Source organism: Engraulis encrasicolus, chromosome 13, assembly GCF_034702125.1.
Source record: "Engraulis encrasicolus isolate BLACKSEA-1 chromosome 13, IST_EnEncr_1.0, whole genome shotgun sequence".
NCBI classification, from domain to species: Eukaryota; Metazoa; Chordata; class Actinopteri; order Clupeiformes; family Engraulidae; genus Engraulis; species Engraulis encrasicolus.
The window spans coordinates 35,683,238-35,693,559 of NC_085869.1; the positions used below are offsets into that span (position 1 = coordinate 35,683,238).

At 43.3% G+C, this 10,322-nt stretch overlaps 1 protein-coding gene across 1 annotated transcript in view; it reads right to left on the minus strand.

The window, feature by feature from the left end:
* Positions 1 to 8,042, minus strand: part of fhip1b (FHF complex subunit HOOK interacting protein 1B) — a 42,834-nt gene extending 34,792 nt beyond the window's left edge. Inside the window, exons 1-2 of the mRNA XM_063213810.1 lie at positions 7,586 to 8,042; positions 1,800 to 1,956 (exon numbers count right to left, since the gene is read on the minus strand). The gene's annotated coding sequence lies outside the window, so the exon portion shown is untranslated. The remainder of the gene's footprint in view (positions 1 to 1,799; positions 1,957 to 7,585) is intronic.
* Positions 8,043 to 10,322: the final 2,280 nt, after the last annotated feature.

Sequence of the window (10,322 nt, forward strand, 5' to 3'; positions counted from 1 at the left end):
TGTGTGTGTGCGTGTGCGTGTGTGTGTGTTTACACTCATGAGTGTAAGTGTCTGTCCATATTTATAGCAAGACCTTGAGGTCAGACTGTATGACACATAATGGTCCTGGGAACTTCTTGACGGCTACAGGCTGACACAGGCATGTCTCTCTCCCTCTCTCTAACTGGCACGAACGCACGCACGCACGCACACACCAAGTGCTGAGTAATGCACTTTTCAGAACCATGACATGTGTCTTTGCATGAGATGTTTCAACTTCAGTCTCACTTCTCACCATGAGTCAGTTTACATTCAGCTGACTTCTCCCACACACGTGCTACTCATACGCTGTGTTCTGTGTTTCAAAACATACCATATTGCGTAAGCAGCACTCGGCTGAGCAGTTGAGATACATGAGAAATTTATCTTCATTCTTCATCATAGCGTTTCACCATATTGCTTCCTGTGTCATAACAGAGGAACAGGTTTAACGGTCTGTATCAACTGTAGATGAAGAGATAAAGCTAGTGACAAACTTAACAGTCTATCATACAGACCTTTACAAAATACATTTTGTATCTATCATACAGACCTTTACAAAATACATTCGGCGGTCAGAGCAGCTAAATGCAAGGAATATTCTGATTTTAACCAGAATTATGGCAGTATTTGGTTTCCCGCACGAGTCCTGTAAACTCATTATTCATTGCGAATGTGGCCATATTCCACTCTTACACACATGTAAACAGAATATTCCGGAACATGTTAAGTTTTAAATCGTGTTACAAACAATGTCATGTTTGAATCCAGATTACTCCTGGCTTGAAACTGTAGTCAATGTTAACCAATGACACCAGACTGAGCTTTGAGGACTAGACTGACGATTCAAACACAGCCAAAACAAGAGACATGAGAACTAATGGGCCATACGCACAAAATGCTTCTGGTTAAACATTTTGACAGCATTTGACAGAAGAATTTGCAGGGGAAACACCCAGAAGAAAGCCTGCTGTTCAAAAGAATAGCTAACCATGTTGCAATGTGTGAGTGAGGCAGCACCCTGTGATCTCAGATCTCTTCCTTATGACCACTCTGCTCTTAGGAGAAAAAAACCTTTACAGGAAAAAAAAAACCACAAGTGGCACACACCCGCAAACACGGATCTTATCCACGACACAACCTTCTCCATTCTTACCCGCGCTCTCAAGAGAACAGGCCACCAAACGGTGGAGATTCCTGTAGTAGGGCACCTTCAGTGTCCTTGCTGCATATGTGCGCATAGTTGTGTATGCATGCGTGTGTGTAACTAAGCAAAAGAGACAAAGAAAGGAGAAAGTTTGTCTGTGTGAGGGAGACAGAGACTGACACAGACAGACAGACACAGAGAGAGAGAGAGAGAGAGAGAGAGAGAGAGAGAGAGAGAGAGAGAGAGAGAGAGAAAGAGCAAGAGAGAGAGAAGGAGAGAGAGAGAGAGAGAGAGAGAGAGAGAGAGAGAGAGAGACAGACAGACAGACAGACAGACAGACAGACAGACAGACAGAGACTGACAAGAGAGAGAGAGAGGGTGGGGGAGAGACAGACAGACAGACAGACAGAGCAAGAGAGGAGAGAGAGAGAGAGAGATAGAGAGAGAGAGAGACAGACAGACAGACAGACAGACAGACAGAGAGAGAGAGAGAGAGAGAGAGAGAGAGAGACAGACAGACAGACAGACAGAGACTGACAAGAGAGAGAGAGAGGGGGGGGGAGACAGACAGACAGAGCAAGAGAAGAGAGGCAGGGAGGGAGAGGGAAGGCGGTGAGAAACAGCAAGGTCTTACTAAAGCTGAGGTTTGGTGTGGCAAGCTAAAGCTCCACGCGGTCTCAAGGGCTCTGACTCATCTTCTCGGGTCCCTGCAGGACTCTCAATGTCGTGCTCTTCACCGCTCACTGCCTCCGTCTGGTGCTACGCTGTGGTCACTTGCTGTCACCAACGACCTGCAAAGGAAGAATAACTGAAGTCCGCTCTGTATTGTCACCGTCCCTAGATAGTCTGACATCAAAGCATTGCTAGGAAGTGCACCCCTGTTGTGATGGGCCTGGGAGTCGAGCAAGGTTCCACAAACATCTAAACGAATGTAACAGAAATCAATAAGACGTGTTTGTGTTGTAGGAAGTTGTCAGTCGGTACACCGTGGGAATCCACTTTGGCTCCTTATCTTTAAAACATTACTGAAGTGAAATGTATGACCTTTTGAAGCCAGTCTTCCCACAGAGCTCTATGTGACTTAACTGTGGACAAAACAATGTTGCACCTTCACCAAAACAATGTTCTTGCTGTATTAGTTGAGGATCAGAGAAGTCCTTTAACTCTACCAGGGTTTCGTTTACTGTTGTGACAGTTCTCAGTTCTTTCAAAGACAAGACACAGAGAGCAGGCGAAACCCTTTTACATCACTTAAGCCCCCACCCCCCCGAAGCCAGGGAACTGTTTATTTTTTCGGCGGCTCCATGACTAGAGGCCATGAGGGAACAACCGCTTCCTTGTGTTGTGTTATGGTTTGTGTATTAAGCTGTGAACCTGCAGAGACCACAAAGAGGCACCAGCAAGCGCTTGGGGCTGAAGAATTTGCTGGCACTTGCCACTACTGTATACTGTGAGGCGGGGATGCCAGTAGGTGAAAAGCTATAAGGTGGGAGGGTACTGTGCTACTGCCCACTAAAGATGCACAATAACTCACCCTTACGACACAGCCTAAGAGAGACCATTATCAACATGGTTTAGGCCATTCCACTTGAGCTGAGGTTTTGTTGCCCAGTAATAAAAAAGAATGCTATCCCTGTGAAAATGGTCAGCTCTCATAGCCATATACAGTGCCCTCCATAATTATTGGCACCCCTGGTTGAGATGTGTTTTTTAGCTTCCAATTATTTATTTATTTTTCTAAATAATATGGGACCTTAATGGAAAAAAAGAGAAAAATCCAACCTTCAATACAAGTGCATTTATTCAGTGGGGAAAAAATCCCACATAAAGAAATAATTATTTGACATCAAATAATGTGTGTCACAATTATTAGCACCCCTGGTGTTAATATTTTGTACAACCCCCTTTTGCCAACAAAACAGCACCTAATCTTCTCCTATAATGTTTCACAAGATGGGAAAAGACAGAAAGAGGGATCTTCAGCCATTCCTCTTTGCAGAATCCCTCTAATTCATCCAGAGACCTGGGTCCTCTCCTCTGTACTCTCCTCTTCAGCTCACCCCACAGGTTCTCAATGGGGTTGAGGTCAGGGGACTGAGATGGCCATGGGAGGAGCTTGATTTTGTGTCTGGTGAACCATTTCTGTGTAGATTTGGCCATATGTTTAGGGTCATTGTCTTGCTGAAAGACCCAGTGACGACCCAGCTTCAGCTTTCGGGCAGAGGGCAACAGATTTTGATTTAAAATGTCCTGGTATTTCAAAGCATTCATGATGCCATGCACCCTAACAAGGTTCCCAGGGCCTTTGGAAGCGAAACAGCCCCACAGCATCACTGACCCACCCCCATACTTCACAGTGGGTATGAGGTGCTTTTCAGCATGCGCATCTTTCATGGTACGCCAGACCCACTTAGAGTGTTTGTTGCCAAAAAGCTCAATCTTGGTCTCATCTGACCAAAGCACACGGTCCCAGTTGAAGCCCCAATACCGCTTGGCGAACTCCAGACGCTTGCGTTTATGATTGTGAGTGAGGAAAGGTTTTCTCCGTGCATGCCTCCCAAACAGCTTGTTGGCGTGTAGACAGCGCCTGATGGTTGATTTGGAGACTTTGTGACCCCAGGATGCTACCATTTGTTGTAATTCTGTAACAGTGAGCTTTGGAGATCTTTTGATTTCTCTTACCATCCTCCTCACTGTGCGTTTTTACCACTGTTAGGCTTGTTTACCACTGTTCCAGTTGTTTTGAACTTCTTAATTATTCCTCTCACAGTGGATATGGGCAGCTGCAGTTGAGTGGCAATCTTCTTGTAGCCTCTGCCTGACCTGTGAAGGTCGACGCACATCTGCCTCACTTGTATGCTGTGTTCCTTTGTCTTTCCCATGTTTAAGAGTGGATAAGAGAAATGGCCTCGGTGTCACGTCATATTTATACCCCAGGGAAACAGGAAGTGATGAATGACTAATTAAATGTTCCTACATACTCTGGTAAACTTTGTAAACTACTGTAGAAATGACAGAAATGCTTCAATTATATTTATTTCCTGGGAATTGTTAAGGGTGCAAATAATTGTGGAACAGGTGATTTAATGAAAAATAATTATTTTTTAGTCAGGGATTTTTTTTATTTTCTTACAATTCATTTGAGTTGAAGGCTACATTTTCCTACAATTTTCAGTGTGACAGTATTCTTCTGCAATAAACACTGAATTTATTTTAAGGCTTTTAACACATCTCAACCAGGGGTGCCAATAATTATGGAGGGCACTGTAACCTGGGGGTAACGTCTTTTTCAAAGAGTAGAACTTAGATTTAGAGTTGTAGGCTAAGTAGTCCAGTTTTTGCCTTTGGTTAAACTACAGGTTAGCACAACTGCCTCCGACAGAGAGTGGCAAAGACATTCCCAAGCCCAAGTTCCGTTGCTTTCACCATGTTTAGGTTGATGAACCACTGAAACGAGTTTGGAATTAATTTGAGCTGGACAGAAATATTCAGGCCTGTTATGTGTTGCTTTGAGAGAAGCAGCAAAAGAAATGGCAAACAACGATTGTGTGGCAAATTGCTTGTGGGTTAAGTTTATAGTCTTGTCTATGATAACAGAAAGACTATTATGGTAAATCTTGGTAAGCACACAGTGTCCTCCAAAGACACCAAAAGCAAAAAAACACAGGTCATCCTTCTTCGAAGCATACAAAAAATAGCACACCTGTAGATAACCGAGAAGTTGCCATGCACATGCAAAGCAGATTTGATAACAGTCTTGTCAGAGGCCTTTGTATGAACACAGAGAAGCCTAAACTTTACATAACACGGCAGCACAACCAAGCAAGGAAAACTTGGTGCAATACCACACAGAGCTAATAATAAGAACACTGGAAACGAAACTTACATATACGGTTCATGAGACTGCTGACCTCAAATTTAGCCCGCAATATAGTGAGGAACAGGAAGATGACTAAGTCTGGACAACCCTACTTACACCAACTTTACACATTTATGAATCCTGCACTGGAAAACTTGAGCAACAGCGGGACAGCAGATGAGAGAGTCAGAGTCAGAGAAGCCAGCGCAGAGAGAGAGAGAGAGAGATAGAGGAGAGAGAGAGAGAGAGTGTAAAGGGAAAGAGAGGGCAGAGCATGCTGGTCTAGACTCAAAGTCACCCCCTATCATGAATCATTAGCCAGGTGTCCGCTGTTCACCTGGTCAGTGACGCAGGCAGCACAGCCGGGATTTCATGCTCCTGTGTAATTTCATCATGCCACCGTGTGGTCTCTTGCCTGTAGTAATAACTAAGGGATTCTTCAGGCTTAATAACAAACCTGCTGCCGTAGTGGGGGGCAGGCTATCAGACGTTGATTTTCAGAGAGGGGAAAAGGTTGTCATACTGGTTTAGCAAATATTACATCATATGAAAAATCTGCAACCTTTTAAGAGACAGTCAGACAGATGGTATAGGATCACCAAGTGGAATGTGTGCCCTAAAATCAACTCAAATTGAATGTAAATAAATATACAAATGAGGCTTGTGTTGCTGAAGTAGTTAGAAACAGGAAAAACTATGCAGACTGGAATTCAAAAGGTGAGAGCCCATTTCATAGCTCATAGGCCAATTCCGATTTAGTGATAGCCTACTGAAGAGATGGTGGGTCAGGTCCAAAACTTAAGTGTGTCTGGAGTCGCAAGGATTCGTTTTGTTAAAGATTGTCGAACACCCACAGGTAAACCTATTAGAGCCTACATCTCTCTCTTTCTCTCTCATTTCCCCAAAAGGCCTCTGTTTGCAGGTCACATTCTTTCCACTCCCTTCTGCAGTTGAACAGGTGCAAAGTTCAATCGGGCAAGAACTAAATTGCAGGGAGTCTCATGATTGCACACAAAGATGGGGCAAGGAAAAAAGAGGGCAATAAAACCATTACAGTCACAAGAACTCTTATGGGAATCGAAACACAACGAACATAGGCTACTAAGTAGCAGTAGCCCTAGTTGTTTTGTGTAATGCATCAGTGAACTTGCACCAACATTTAATATCATATGCTCAAACTGTACATACCGAACCCTGACCCTTAGGCACAGTGGGAGTTCATTATGTTACAAGTTGATACTTTATTACACTGAAACAAATCAATGCACGAAGGGTAGTAACATAAAGTGCAACTGGGTCAATATAATACAGAAAAAAACAGGAGCAGTTGACAAAGTTGGAAGTCTGTCTGAAGGAGATGGGAGAGGTCGTGTGAAAACGTCATGCTACAAAACGACATATTTCTATTTCACAACTGATATGAAGGTTTCATCACAAATACATGCATGGACGAGAACTGGAACACTGTGTGCTGCTGTTCACTGGCAATACCATGCCAACTGTTTGACCAGGCGAGTTTTGAATGTTGCCACCTCGCTATAGTTTGATTGAAAAACAGAGATTTTTTTCATGAGGCTACGTCTCTATCAGCATTTCAACAACACACACAACTGTTAGCGCCATCCCAGTGGTCCTGAATTCCCCAGGGAGCATCTCAGCTGTGCACGCAAAACAAGCTAATGTTATCCGACCGAATTTTCATCATTGGCTTGATTACGTGATCTAGTACTACTGTTTTCAGATGATTAGCTCATTAGCCTCAGGGCTAACATAATCCATCAGACATTGAAGCACTGCGAGATATTCTCATAAAAAGCAGCAGATACGAGCAAAAGCTCGATGCACCACCGCTACCAGAGGTATGCAAGGTTACCTTTCTAAGCTAAATACATATTTAGCCAAACCCTCCGATGTACACAACTATGTTGCTGAAGGGCAGGATTTGGTGTAAAGCGGTTTGGCTCTAGGCAATTGAAATTCACCGTCATACATGGTGGTAATGACAAACCTTGAGTCCCTGGCACACCATTCATCCTGACCTTATTTAATACACGATATAACATTACCAAAATGAACATTAGCATCGGTGAGTGATCCCAGCCTTCTATGCACCCAGAGTCCCTGGTTATGTTCCACACAGCTAACATCACCACTCAGAGGTAAACATGCTATCGCTAGCTGGCTAATGTTAACCAAATATAATGGGAGTAACATATATTATGTAGCCTACACGATTTATTGGTGTGATGGCCAAGCTTGCACGTCTAAGATGTTACGAGTCTAAGATTAGCTACCGTTTGTTATTGTCAATGTCTGTGCTACAGTGAAACCCAGCTGGTCCGGCTAAATGACATTCATCACGCCACGCAACACATCCCAACACCGGGTGGCTCAAACCATCCACACTGCGACCAGTTTTAATTGACAATGTAATCGTTAACGTTGGTTGTGTCGCATTGAACTCGGATAAGTTACCACCGTTAAACATGAGACGGGCATGTTGCAGTTAACTGATTAAAATGTTACACATCGCAACATTGGTTACACAAGAAGCCACCCACCTGCTTTATATCCAGTATATTTTTCAACGTTTCACTGGTTGCTGAGCAGAGATTTCTGCCCGAGAAGGGCAATGAGCAAATCAATTCTTCTCACGTCCAACAATGTGCCTCTTCATGAAACAAAAACGGGCATACACCAATGGCTGGCGAGGACGTTCATTCAATCACTAATCCTCTGGTGAAGTTGTCCACCGCAGTATTCTGCCAGTCATAAACAAACGTTGCTTATATTTCTCAATCACTCTCCCTTTTCGCAGCCATCTTACTGGAACCGTTCAGTCACACCCACACGCAAGGGACGTTATGACGTCGCGCGAGCCGTGGTGTTGAAACGTTTCTTGAGAAGTTCTTCACTCAGAAAAGTGTGGATTGGTACCAGGGAAGGCCTAGCTGGCAAAGGCATGGACGAAAGACACACAAGTTGTAACAAGCAATTTTTCCATAATATCTATTTCCTTTCTTTTTTTTGTCTCATCCTGTGGAATACTGATCAAATATGATTATTGGTCTTATAATATCAATAGACCTTTTGCTGTCTGATTTCCATTGGAGAGACAAGGGGCCTACAATGAAACTTACAATAATACACTTAATAGTTACTATTGCTTATTAGAGGTCACAAGTGAGGAGTAGGCTCTACTGAGCTGGTAGATTCTGATCAAGAGCACCATGCTACAGACGGGTCTTTGACATCCACACTCCTGCAGGAAAGCTGACAACAGAGCTTTTCAGATTACTTTGTCTCCAGCCCAGCCACAGTTGTCATGCACCCAGCCTGGTCTTCTTTCATCTGCCTCTTTGAGGGGCAAATTCACCCCCTCCCCCCATCTCCCTGGGCCCAGGACAACTGACCCCTTTGTCATTGAGCTATTCCGTTGAGCTAATCCAAGGTCAATGATTTGGGCATCAATTCTCAGGTAGCTTAATATTGGAAACCTTGGCTGTCTGTACTTGATACTGATGTTGCGGTGCTGTCTGGGGACCGTCTATGTCAGATCAGAGGTGCCTTGGTGGCCTTACCTCTTTAGTCTCCCGTAGTGAGGTAGGCTACAGTACATACTGTACTGACCTCTTTGTTGCTGGCAAGGTTGATGTAGCCTGCTTTGAAATAAACACAGATAGTATACAGGCATCCAGCTCAGTTTCCCAAGCACCTCATGTGTCCAACACATCAGCAAATTAAGTATCTGATGGCAATAATAATAATACTTACTTAGCCCAGTAAGACATGAACCCTGTTATAAATTAGCTGTTACCAGAATGGCAATGATGTATTACTAAGGGCCTGTGCTCTGTCAAAGTAGTGTAGCAGTAGTAACGTTTTTTTCAGTGACACTGGTGGAGCAGTGTGGGTTAAGGGGCTACAAAAGAAAATAAAAAAAGATAGTGGCATCACAACAGTCAGAGGCGCATCTTGCCACCAGGCAATGCAGGCAGCCACTTGTGGCCCCCAAGCCCCTAGATAGTGAAGTGAATAACAGCCCATGCTGTATAACCAGAGGTGTCAAAAGTAAAAGTTAAAAAAAAAGGAAACACAGATTCCTTCCAAGTTCCAACACAAATAACTTATCTGAGTAACCAGTAGACCTGTGTACTTGTCTTACGATCAGCTAACTCTGCACTGGTTGGATCAAGTTTGTGGTGGGTCCTTGTTGGGTTTTCAGTGTTTTTCAGTAACACAGTCTGTCTATCTCATTAGGTACAATGGAGTAAATGGTGTAACATCTATGTAATGACATGTGCTAGTGTTGTAATTACACCACAAATGTATTTTTACTTTTGACACCTCTGTGTATTACAATAGTGGTGATTTATGGTTCAAATATTCACTCTTTTGCATTTTCGCTTGGGGCCCCACCTGACCCTAGAATCGCCTCTGACAACAGTGTAGTGACCACCACTGTTACGGATGTAAACATCTCCGACTGAGATAGTGTTAGTGCATACTGTTAACTGATAGAATCAGCTGCTCGTAATTATGCCATTGGTTCACTGCACACCATGGATAGCTTATATCCAGCAAAGTCCCATTCTAGTGATGAATAATAGGTTATGGAGGCTTGGCAGCTTGAACAGACTAGATGAGCAACCACCAACAGGCACATTCCCTTCTATCTGTATCTATTCCCCTGGTACTGTATATGGCTTCGAGCAGAGTTGTATAAAGTAGAACTCTTACACATGTATTACAACACTAGTGATATTGTTTCAACTTTGTAATAGCATTCTATAAGTGTTGTAATTACATCCTTTAGAGTACTTCTACTTTATACAACTCTGTCAGTGACTTTGGTGGTAGTCCAGTCTCTAATTGTTCAAAGCTTAGGAGGAGAGCTGCTCACTGTCAGCCAGGTGAATAGGCTCTCCTTGTCTCCATGGGGCTGCTGTAGTGGTATGATGAGATGTTTTCTTAACCTTCCCTCTGTCCATATGCTCCTGGTGCACATGATCAGTGTTGCCAGATGTACGATAATTATCACATTCGTATCATAAATTCATCCATTTTGTTCTCCTTTCTGACAAAAAAAAACCATGATGTATGATATTTTCGGAGTTGTCATGCAGTTCATTTAGATGCCTTGAAACAGCTATTTTGGTCCTCTACGATAATTTCTTCCCAAAAAGCCCCTAAAAACAATTCTGAGGTTTTTGTGAGATAATTCAGCATTTTCCATCTGGCAACACTGCACATGATGTTCAGTTTAGCTTTTGACAGGTCAAGTCTACATATATTCCA